Source organism: Mustela nigripes, chromosome 11, assembly GCF_022355385.1.
Source record: "Mustela nigripes isolate SB6536 chromosome 11, MUSNIG.SB6536, whole genome shotgun sequence".
Classification (NCBI taxonomy): Eukaryota; Metazoa; Chordata; class Mammalia; order Carnivora; family Mustelidae; genus Mustela; species Mustela nigripes.
In genome coordinates, this window is record NC_081567.1 from 22,608,139 (window position 1) to 22,620,268 (window position 12,130).

General features: G+C 47.8%; 1 long non-coding RNA gene across 5 annotated transcripts in view; it reads left to right on the plus strand.

The window, feature by feature from the left end:
• The window catches only part of LOC132026843 (uncharacterized), a 29,950-nt gene extending 18,039 nt beyond the window's left edge, over positions 1–11,911 (plus strand). For 2 of the 5 annotated variants that reach the window (XR_009407016.1, XR_009407018.1), the window contains 6 exons: positions 328–449; positions 2,578–2,798; positions 4,782–4,858; positions 9,250–9,355; positions 10,204–10,280; positions 10,405–11,911. This is a non-coding gene — a long non-coding RNA (uncharacterized LOC132026843). Of the gene's footprint in view, positions 1–327; positions 450–2,577; positions 2,799–4,781; positions 4,859–6,834; positions 6,910–9,249; positions 9,356–10,203; positions 10,281–10,404 lie in introns of all 5 variants that reach the window. The other 3 variants (XR_009407017.1, XR_009407019.1, XR_009407020.1) reach the window with 3 other exon arrangements.
• Positions 11,912–12,130: the final 219 nt, after the last annotated feature.

Here is a 12,130-nt window from a genome sequence, read left to right on the forward strand (position 1 = left end):
GAGATCCTGACCTGAGCCAAAGGCAGACTCTTAACTGACTGAGCCATCCAGGTGCTGCAAGGGACATTTTATTTCTATGATCTTTAATTCCACTATTAAATCATTAAATAGATTGTACTTACTGTGGTTTTAGCAGCTTTAAATTTAAGAATACAAAAAATAAAGGTAGGGAATATGAAAGTTGATTTCTCCCATGAGTCCACAGATAAATCACTGACCCGAAGGAAGAGCAGCAGAATCTTCATTTGCTCTTCTGCTGGGGCGGACTCTGCAGGGATGCTTTCCGACCTCACTGAGGGATAGCTTGTCTCTGTGTCTCTTTCTCAGGATATTTTAGTCAAGTCCATGTCATCAGTCAGCTGATAAAGGCATTTCTACAGGAAACAGAATGTCATTGTCAAATTCTAAATCTTGGGACTACGATGGAGACCACCTTCTGGAGATTAAAGGTAAATGAACATTTGCCCTCTTCTTTCCCGAATTGTTTCATTTGTGAAGGTGCCTGTCTAGTTCAACATGTTAAAAATATATTCAGAAGGAATACAGTGACTGCCTTCTCATGCCCCTGTCCCCAGCTGCTTGCATCTGCTGCCACCGTCAGCCACGTACTTGATGTCACCGGTGCCCTGGTGAAGGATGGGTGCTTGGCTTCTCCTCCTTTGCTGTTACAAACAGGGCTTTTGACAAAAACCCTTGTAGACGTGTCCTCTGCATGTGTGAAAGACCCTGCCAGTGGGATTGTGAGCCCCAGAGCCCCTGTGCCTGTTGTATTGACAATCGCAAAGATTTTATTGTCATCATGACATTGTCTTCAGTATAGTTTAGAGATGTGCAAGTCTGGGTGATAATGATATGACACAGAGGCCTTTCATAGCTATTCCCTGATTTGATCCCTCACCTGCTCTGTTAACGAGCAAGCACAGGTATAACTACGCTCACTCACAGGAAACGAGATGGGTCCGGTTAGTGGCAGAACCAGGAGTGAATAGACTGTAGGTCCCGCAAGTCCAGGTTGCTTCCCTGTTCTCTGTCCAGAGCCTTGTGCTTGCTCAGGGGGGTCTTTGTTGTCCGTCAGTCGGTGGTGCATCTCAACCTCAGTGACCATGGTGTGGTGGAAGGAGCTGGAGCAGAATGCAGGTGCAGAACGTGTGCATGTGAGCAGAAGCCACTGGAGGAATGCCTCCTCTCAGCCCCACACCCTTTCAACTTGGTCCCGAGGTTTGGTTTCTCCTTCATGTCATATAGTTGAGTCGACAAGGAATAAATCTGACATTTTAACTTCTTTTTTAAAAAGTTTTATTTATTTATTTGACAGAGATCAGAAGTAGGCAGAGAGGCAGGCAGGGAGAGGAGGAAGCAGGCTCCCCGCTGAGCAGAGAGCCTGACTCGGGGCTCGATCCCAGAACCCTGGGATCATGACCTGAGACAAGGCAGAGGCTTTAACCCACCGTGCCACCCAGGTGCCCCCTGACATTTTAATTTCTGGTCCAGGTACACTGAGACTTAGGTACCCCTTCCAAGAAAAAAGGTAATCTGCCAGTAGTAAGGAAGGCAAATACCAAAGGGTTTTTTAAAAACTCTAGTAGCCTTGAAAAAAAAAAAGAATGCCTGTTTGGACTTTGGAGCCCAGGCTGAAAGGGCCAAATTTCACCTACCCACCGGTCTTTGTAAATAAAGTTTTATTGCAACACAGCCACTCCCATTTATGTAAGTCTTCTCTATGGCTGCTTTACCAGCATGACAGCAGAGTTGAATAGTTTGAGGAGTTGCTGTCTGGCCTGCAAAGGCTAAAATACTTTCTGGTCATTTGCAGCAAGTTTGCTAATCCCCGAATTGAGAGATCTGTGCTTCTAGACAGTGTGGAGAAAATTTTGTCTGCCAGTCTCATGGTCTCATGCACCTTCCACCCTGTATGGTCCCTGGGCTGTACCAGCAGAGGCTTAGCAGCGGGTCACAGGCTTTCTACTTCCACCACGGTGGGAGCTCATTCTGTATGATCTCGGGCCCAAGACTGTGGGAACAGTTGAAGGCTCCTGCCTCTGGCAGTGGGCAAAAGTAGGGCCCAGGAGAGCCAGTACCATCACAGATAAAGAGTCATGGGGTAGTGAACCCATTTAAGGGACTTTGGCTTCTCTGTATCTCCTAAATTCTATTTCCACACAACCCTAGGATCAAGGATGCAGGGGAAGGGTGTCACCTTGGGCAGCCTGTGCTGCGGTCAGCCCTGCGGGATCCTCTTTGAATCCGAGGGCTGTCCTTCCTCACAGCTGTCCCTGGCTGCTGTCCTGGAGCAAGGCCCCGTCCTGGGTGTCCTCCACACCTCCTGTGACATGCCAGCTCCTGATGAATGGTATCAGACAGGCTTAGGAATCCCAGAATCAAAAGTGGAAGGGTCACATGCTGCAGCTGCTTTGCTCCTTTGCCAAAGCCCAGAAAGAAGATGTCTGTTCCTTAGAGGCTCCAGGTGTGCCTCTGGATAGCTTTCCCTCCACAGTGACCCCTTATTCAGAATTCTTCTGAGGGTCAGGTATCTGATGCCTGGGAAACTCTTTTTTTTTTTTTTTTTTTTTTTTTAAGATGTATTCATTTATTTGAGAGAGAGGGAGGCGGAATGAGCGAGGAGGGGCAGAAGCAAAAGGATTCAGAGAATCCGGAAGCAGACTCCCCACTGAGCACTGAACCCAACTCATGACTGGATCCCACAACCCTGAGATCATGACCTGAACCGAAATCAAGAGTTTGCCACTCACTTGACTGAGCCCACCCAGACATCCCAAGGGAAAGCTCCTTATAATAAGGTAAGAAGTCCAACACAAGGTATAGTAGTGTATGCTGTCTTTAATTTGCTTGCAATCGTTCTCATTGTCTTGGAATTTTAGACTCTCCTTAACCTTTCCTATCGTGGGAGTAACATTCTGGAAGGGTGTTGTGGGGTATCCTAGCAGAAGTTACGTCCTCATCTGCTCCAAACATTTCCTCCCAGTTGCCTCAGGTGGCTCAACCATCACTGCATTCTGCACCAAACCAGGCATGCGTGGCAGCTGTGAGTGTGAACGGTGGGGATGGCCCGGCCTGTGTCTTCTGATACGCCAGGAAGTGGTCTTGTTCTCTGCCCTCCTGTCTCCCTGTCTCCCTGCCTCTCCCGCAAACCAGACCCCCTGAGATTTTCCACATGGGTGGGCAGTAGCTGGACTTACAGTTCTTACACTCGCCCTTCGGGATCCCCTCCTATTAGGAAACGTTTCCTCGTGATTTCTGTCCCCATCATGCTGATCCCGGGGTGGGCGACCTCCCAGTCTCTGCTTCCCGTCGCGGGTAACTGTCTGCATTTACGGTGCTCTTGCTGTGCAGCGGCTCACGTCAGAAACGGGGGTGTCCTCCCAGGCTGCAGTAGCGACACCGTGACCAGACTCTGGACGCCAGCACCTGGCTTTGCTTTCGTCTTTTCCCCTTGAGCAAACTGGCTCTGTATTTCTGGAATAGAAGTACGGGTGGACACGGGTGTTCAGAGAATACATGGGGGGGGGCTGCCGAACAAGTCAGCAGGTGCGGAGCACCTTGTTTCTTGCTGGCCATAGGGTCGTGAGGAGCTGCTGCAGGTGATACACAGGGTGTGGTTGGAAGAGGCCAGAAAGGGGTGTCTCTGCAGCTGGGGATTGAGGAGAGGATGCGTTCAAGAATAGTCATCAGTGCTGAGTGGACATGACAGACATGGAGAGAACGTGCTAGGATGGCCAGGGGGTGACCAGACTGCAACACAGATGGAGCTGGGCTGTGAGTGTGTGTGTCTGTGTCTCTGTGTGGGTGTGTGTACCTCCGTGTGTGTGTCTGTGTATCTTTGCATATGTATCTCTGTGTCTTTGTGTCTGTGGGTCTCCATATGTTTGTGCGTGGGGCTCTGTGTCTCTGTGTAGATGCGTTTCTTTGACTCAGTGTTAGTGTTTGTGTGTTTCTATTTGTGTGTGTGGCTTTCACACTTTCCTTACTGCGACCCACAGTAGAAATAAATATATGGCCCAGGCCAACCCCACATCTGTGTGCACGTATCAATATATCATAAAGGCCCACCCTTACTCTGGCAGGTCCTGCTGTGAGTGCTGCTGGAGTATTTATTTCTACAGGACTCCTCACAGCCCTGTGAGGTGCTGTCCCTTTCTCTACTGTGTGGATGGGGAAAGCTTGGCCCAGGGAGTTGAGTGACTTCCCAGCACCTCTAGCAGACAAGTGGCTGACCTGGGATCTGAACCCCATTCCCCGGCTCCAGAGTGCCTGCCCTTTCCCCCACCACACTCTCCTCTCACAGGAAAAAGTAAATGTAGCACAAACAGTGCTTGCCCTCACCGTGGCGGGTGCTTTGTGATATTTGCTGTTGTGTCCTGTTTGATCCCCCACTTGCTGGCCTCACCCCCACATCGGTTTCCTGACCCTCCCTGATCTGTCTCCATCTGCTTTTTGGCAAAGTCCGTTAGGTCCTACTTCCCCAGGGCCTCTCAGTGCCTCCCTGTCTCCATCCCAGTGGCGGCTCCCCCAGTTCCGGCTCCCCATGACTTCCTCCCTGGACCTTCTTCCTGGACGGCTGTGAGCACCTCCTAACTTTCATCCTCCGTCCGTTCTCCACACGGAGACTGAAGTCACCTGAAACATGCATTTTTCACCATATCGTTCCTGATTTGGGCCCTGAAATACTCTGTTGCTGTTTGAGGCTTAGTACTCGGTGCATGAAGAGGGTCAGTGTATGAGGGGATATAGAATTAGGAAACTTACTGCGTATTTTTCCTCAGGATGAAGATCTTCTCCCAAGAAAATATTTTGAGGTTGACTTTCCAGTCATAGTCACGAGAAAGCTACACAGCATCAAGTAAGTGTGGCTTGGACCAGACAACAGAGCTGGGTAGATTCAGAGGCAGCGGTTAGTAGGTGGCCGGTCTGCATGCTGGGGACCTCATTTTAGGGGGCTCTTCTCTTGGACCCCCTCCCCACTTTCTTGCTGGCCCTGGCATCCTCATTCCAACCTGTGGAGCAGTCTTCCAAATGCAGTACACCCTCCGTCGTGACAGTTCTGTCCGTGAGCATCATTTGTCTGAACCTTGAAAAGAAATAACCTACAGTACTTTGATCATCTGAATTGTTCTGTGTGTTTTGTCTCCTTCATTATCTCCAGGGGATAGAGAGGTGCCCGGCCCAGAAGGGACGCATAGTAAATATTGTTCGAGTGAATGACAAGGAGGCTAAACTTGGGCATTTACTATATGTGAGATATTCCGGGTGCCACCTTGAGGTCAGGTTTTAAGAAATTTGCAGAGTTGTCGAGGACGAGTTTGTGAATCTCTGCTGGGAGCTGTTGTAGCACCATGTGAAATGCTTCACTTGGATCATCTCATTCAGTGCTCAGAGTAGACTCATGAATTCCAGTGGGGAAACCCAGGCTCAAAGCAGTGAAGGGGATTTCCATCAGGGCACCTGTGGGAGAAGGGGTGGAGCTGAGATTTAAACCATGGCCTCGGGACGCCTGGGTGGCTCAGTTGGTTAAGCAGCTGCCTTTGGCTCAGGTCATGATCCCAGTATCCTGGGATCGAGTCCCACATCGGGCTCCTAGCTCAGCGGGGAGCCTGCTTCTCCCTCTGCCTCTGCCTGCCATTCTGTCTTCCTGTGCTCGCTATCTCCCCCCCTCTCTCTCTGATAAATAAAAAAAAAAAAAAAAAAAAAAAAAAAAAAAAAAATTTAAACCATGGCCTCAAGCTAAGGTCAGTGTTTCCTAGTGGTTCTAACCTGTGCTCTCTTCTCTCTTTATAAATGAGTCATTTAAATAAAATGTCAAGTCTTATATTTTTAAAAAAAGATTTTATTTATTTATTTGACAGGAGAGAGATCACAAGTAGGCAGAGAGGCAGGCGGGGTAGGGGGGCGGGAAGCAGGCTTCCCGCTGAGCAGAGAGCCAGATGTGGAGCCCAATCCCAGGACCCCGAGATCAGGACCCGAGTTGAAGGCAGAAGCCTAACCCAATGAGCCACCCAGGCGCCACACTGAATTTTAAAAAATTCTTAGTTAACATAAAACTTTCCAGCGTTTCCTTCAAAGATGTCTAATTCTCAACATCTGTAAAGAATTTTCTAGTATGAGGCTATTCTACTATATCCTATAAAAACCGGTTTTCACCATTTCCAAATAGAAGATTCTGTTACAGTAAATACGCCTTTTAGTTGCCGCCTGGCATCTGAGACTGTATTGGCAGAGGAGGATCTAGCTTGGTAGAACCCCGAGTGAAATAAGAGTAAGTGGGCTCTCGCTTAAGCCCAGAGGTGGCTTCTAGGCTGGAAAAGGCATTGGCCTTTGTGTGTGGTTGTTGTGATAGAGGATTCGGGTGTCTCAGGTCTGATTTTTTGCATATCCTGGAGGAGAGGACTCCTCACATAAATGTTAGTGACTTCAGGTCTGTGGAGGAGTCGGTTTTCCAGATAACTGTGAGCAGTAAGCACTGGGTTATACATTTTGTTGGAGAAGAGGCAGGAAACTAGAGACGACTTGGAAAACACTGGAACATCAGGCAAATTCTTGCTGACCCTTCTTGAGCAATTTCTGAGTCTTCAGTATTTCATGATGAAATTGAGAGTGGACATCCGATTTTGAGTGTCCTGCTTAGTGACCTCCCCCTGAGCCCTGATCCGTCAAAGTGTGACTGCGTATGCCGAGGGCCGGATGTCACGGAGCCTTGTTCAGTGAGCGGCCCTTGCTTTGACAGGAGCAGGATGTGTTTGCTGTTTCTGGGGAGGGTATTTACAGTTTTGCTGAAACTGAGCTCCTTGCCTCATTTCTGTCTTTCCTATCTTCCCACAGAGTCAAGCCTTTTTATCACAACCCATCATAGAATTACATTCAGAGGACCCACTTACCCTGCACCTACGTGTTACAGTATGGGCTATGGAACTCTCTTTGCTTTCTTTCCCTTTCTCCTTTGAAAAGGGTGTGTGTGTGTGTGTGTGTGTGTGAGAGTCTGAGCCTGCATATGTGCGCCCATGATGTCACATGGCATATACTTCTGTGATATGTTTACACTGCATCGCATTTACTGTGAAGGAATTTAAAACACCTGTGCATAGGTCCTCATTCTTAAATCTTTACAAAATGCGTTTCATTGATTTCCAAAAGATGCAAAAGTAGATTTTCCTGAAAATCTCTGTTCCCAGCTTTCCTTGGGAACATCCATTCCGGCAGCATCAGACCCTCAGTCCCATCCCCACTGCTCCCCACTGCCTGTACCTGACCTGTGCTGCTGATTATGTCACCTCCTCGGCCCATCTGCTTGGGTTTTCACCCTCACGTTTTAATTATGAGTGTTGTCAGCAACACTCTGCTCACCTCTAAGCTTTCTGAACCCAGGGGAACCTCTTGCAGAATGTTCCATCGTTTTCGGTCTGTGTCTGATGGAGTAGTTCAAGGGACTTCTTAATAATTGCTGCCAGGAGACATGCCCAGAGAGGATGGCCTTTGTGGTTGGTGGACACAGATGACACAGGAAACATCAGACAACCAGACAGGCCTCTATGCAACCACAGTGCCATACTCGTGCTCCTAGTGAAGAAACTCCCCCAGAAAAGAACATCTCCCCCATCCTTTGTTTCCCTCCTATGAACTGTAAGTAGATCCTCTGCAGGCTTTGCCATTTCCTGGCCTAGCTGTTTTCTCCACACTGTGGCTGTCACAGTTCTTTGCATATTGGGTGAATACTTGGATCAGGATGGTTACTGATTATAAAAGAGCTACCACTTTGCATTAACTTTGATCCATCAGTGCAGGAATGTATGAAGTAGAAAGTAAACACGCTCCATAATCTGCCCCCCCATGAAGAAAAGCAGCATTCAGTGTTTTCTCCTGTGGATGAACAGCACACCTAGAGACGGATAAATATCACACATTAGAAAACACACACAGAAGGATAATCCAGTACCTGGCATGTACAGGTTTCCATAAATTTTTGATGAGAGACTATATATACACAATGAATGAATACATAGGTTGTAGTTCAGTATATATCTATTGAATGAGTGAATCTATATTTCTCAAAATCAGTAAATTCAGGTGTCCTTTTAATAAAGTGAATCATTTATACGTCCTGCTCTGTAGCTAGCTTGCTCTTTCTGCAACCTAGCGACCCGTGATTATCTTTGTGTCATCATATCTAGGTCTGCCTCCTCATTTCTGATGGCTTTCTAGTTCTCCTTGGCATGGAAATTCCATTTTACTTAATGTATTCAGTACCCATGGTCCTTTAGATAGCTGCGTGTTTTATGGTGTTCTCTTAAGCAGTGTTGTAGAAAGCAGAGGTACACGTTCGTATGTGCAGGAACTGCTGGCTCAAGGAATTGTCCCTTGTGAATTCTAATAGGTACTGCCAAACCTGAGACCCTCTTTACCGATTTGTATTTTCACGAGAGGAGATGAGGGTTCCCTTTCTGTACACCCTAACACTGGCTGTTTTCATTTAAAAAATTCTGCCAAACTGCCAAACCTTCTAATTTAACATGTTTTAAAGAACTTTGTGCTAATGAGATGGAGTATCCTTCCTTCCTTTTACTGGCCTGCTGGATTTCTTTGTAAAGGTCCATTGGAAATGTTGCAGTTTCATTTTCTTTTCAATTGCTGGGAATCCTTTAGAACATAAAGATAAATATATATATATACACACACACACACACATATATATATATATATATATGTAAATTTTTTTTTTTCGGCATAACAGTATTCATTATTTTTTCACCACACCCAGTGCTCCATGCAATCCGTGCCCTCTATAATACCCACCACCTGGTACCCCAACCTCCCACCCACCCGCCAATTCAAATCCCTCAGATTGTTTTTTAGAGTCCATAGTCTCTCATGGTTCACCGCCCCTTCCAATTTCCCCCAACTCCCTTCTCCTCTCTAACTCCCCATGTCCTCCATGCTTTTTGTTATGCTCCACAAATAAGTGAAACCATATGATAATTGACTCTGCTTGACTGATTTCAGTCAGCATAATCTCTTCCAGTCCCGTCCATGTTGCTACAAAAGTTGGGTATTCATCCTTTCTGATGGAGGCATAATACTCCCTAGTGTATATGGACCACATCTTCCTTATCCATTTGTCCGTTGAAGGGCATCTTGGTTCTTTATTTTTTGATCAAAGTCCCTCATGAGACTTTTTGGGCAGATTTTTTTTCTTTGTGTTTGTTTGCTTGCTTTTGAACTGTGGGTTTGTATCTTCTTTAGGCACATTTTCTGGTCCTGCACCTTAGAGTTTCTGATTTTGCCATCATAGTGTCCAGAGCTCACAACCAAGGAAGAATTCTTGAGCTGTCTCTGGTGCCGCAAAAAGGTGATTTTATTAAAAATCGCAGACAAGTCCTGTAGGCAAAAATGCTGCCATGGAGTCATGAGGAGTGACCTATTCTATACTTTTAAGTTTGAGGGGTTTGAGGATAGTGTATGTCTCCAAGGAATTCTGGTAGGAAGGTTTCCAGAACCATGAGGGGCTAGCTGTTGTTGACAAAAAGTCATTTATTACGGTCTAGTAAAGTCTTAGTCATGAGACCCTTCAGGCCTAGGTCAGTGGGCCTTATGCTTGAAAGATGATTGCCAACATGTATCTTGGGGGCTAGAGAAAAAGGAAATTTCCAAAGTAAGTTTTATATGTTAAAGTAGGCTTCCAGGATCCTGGGAGGGGGATTTGGGCTAGGATTGCCTTTTGCCCTTCACAGGCTGTCAACACAGGCAGTTGAGTCCCTAGAGGAATGCCCCTTGCCTGTTTCAAGGAGTTGTCAGTGGGCTGCAGGTAGTAAGGACGTTTCATAATTGCTCTTCAGCCTTTGTTTCCACATCACATTTCACTCAGTGAGGAAAAGTACTGTTGTGTGGAAAGCACAGGCAGTGGTGTAGTGTGATACCACTTCGGGGGACATTGAGGGCCACATGTGTTTTCTGTGGGCAGGCCCATGGGAGCACGCACTCAGGGCCCATCTGGGATAGCCACCAAGGCAGGGGGAGAAGGGGAAGAGCCCCAGCTGGGGTGTGGGAAGTCGTGGGGATGAGCTGCTGGGACCAGGACCAGTGGCCAGAGCCGGTCTGCTGAAGGGCCCCAGTCTCAGCCTTTCCTAGCCACCTGGCCTGCAGCAGCTGGGCCCCAGGTGAGCGTTGCCTACAACTGCCTATTACTTTTGATTCTAGACCTCCCTTGGTCAGGAGTCCTGGGATACTTGGCGGGGTATTCCGACCGTGCAGAATGCTTTTCCATAGCAGACCAGGTCAGTTTTATGACCCACAGTGTTCTCCTGCGTTGGTGGCCAGGGATCTGGCCTAGGCCATTCCCTGGGGGCGGCGGTGGGGGGTGGATGGCAGTGGGACTTCCTTCACGGGCCACACCTTCAGTTTCTCCAGAGATGTGCTGGACTTTGCTGATGATGTCATCTGGGTACAGCAAAAATCAACAGACCCTCCAAACACGATCCTAACACTGAAGGCGGAAGTGACACAGTGGAAGAACTTGTCCCAGTCTTCATCGCAGGGACTGAAGAGCTCAGACTCAGCTGAAGTCTGGAAACTGAAGAACACCGTCAGGGACAGAACAGCATCGGGTGAGGGAGATGGACGACCACATCAGCTTGGAGTGGCGGGATTACAGAATATCCCTCAGGAGCTTCCCCAGGAAAAGAGTTTGGATGTTGGGAGCATAATCGCCACACCCTCCATTGCTCGGTAGTCGCCTCAGCCTCTGCTGGCATCGAGCAATAAAGAAACACAGACAAAGGTCAGTGCAGAGTCCCCCTTGACTCTATCCAGTTTTCATTTTCTCATACTTGGGCTCACCTCGTCAGGGCGGTATGGTAAGAACTAGATTTACCCTTGATTTGACAATCTTTATGGAGTTTCTACCCAAGGCTCCACAGCAGGCACTGGAGAAAGATGACAAGAGCTCTCTCGAGGCCTTCCATTTACTGGAGAACAAGAGCAAGTAAATAGGCCACTAGAAAACCGGGTGCTGTGTGGAGTTATGAAATTTCCCAGGATGGGTCCTCTAGTCTTTGTTGGAGCATCAGTAGCATCAGTGAAGGGCTTTTAGAAGAAGAGACCTTTGCCTGGAGAGCAGAAAAATGAGTAGGCGGCAGCTACAGGACTGGTGTGGTGAAAGGAGCTCCGGAATATTCCAGGGAGGAGTGAACAGGTAGGAATCCTTGGCCTGCTCTGGAATCTAAAAGCAGGGCATCTATGGCTGAAATGGAAGTGTGAAGAGAGAAGCTGTTGCAGAGGAGGTTGGGCCAAGGAGAGCCTGACCATCTTGGGAGCTTGAAAGGGCTCAGAACGGGTGTGCCTGAGAGGCTCAGTTGGTTCAGCGTCTGCCTCCAGCTCAGATCATGATCCCAGGGTCCTGGGAGAGGGGCCCGAGGTCAAGCTGCCTGCTCGGTGGGAAGCCTGCATCCTCCTCTCCCAGAGCTTGTGTTCTCGCTCTGTCAAATAAAGAAAATGAATAAAAGCCTCAGAATTTTGTGCCAAAAGAGCAAACACCCATTTCCTGATATGGTGTATAAACAGGCCAGAACGACAATGTGACAAATCTGTCTTGACCCTCACCGAATATTGATTTCACAAGACATGTTACTAAGACTCCCAAGGAATTATCTTAGAATTCATTTACATATTCTTCATTGAAACATTAGCCCCCACACCTGATGAGGGAGCAGAAGGCTAGTTGAGGTCAAGGCAGAAGCTGACACCCTGCACTCACCCGTCCCCACGCCTCAGTGGGACCTGTGTGACCTTCGTCCAGGAAACTTCCAACCATCTTCATGTTCATTCCTTGCTGGAAGGTAAAACCACCTCACTTGGCCATGGCAAGGTCTCCAGTATCATGTAGGTCCTCTTTAGCATAGGAAAGTGCTTTTGAAACCCTTCCCTTCCCTTTCCTCACCTCCCCCAACTTCCAAGTGTGTATCAGTTGCCCCCACAACCCTGATGCAGCTATTTCTGCCCACGGATCCTGTCCCTGTGCTTTAATAAAACCACTATTTTGCACCAAAGAGGTCTCAAGAATTCTTTCTCGTCATCGGCTCTGGACATCACCCTGCCAAATGTTACTTACATTCCAAAACTCTATCAC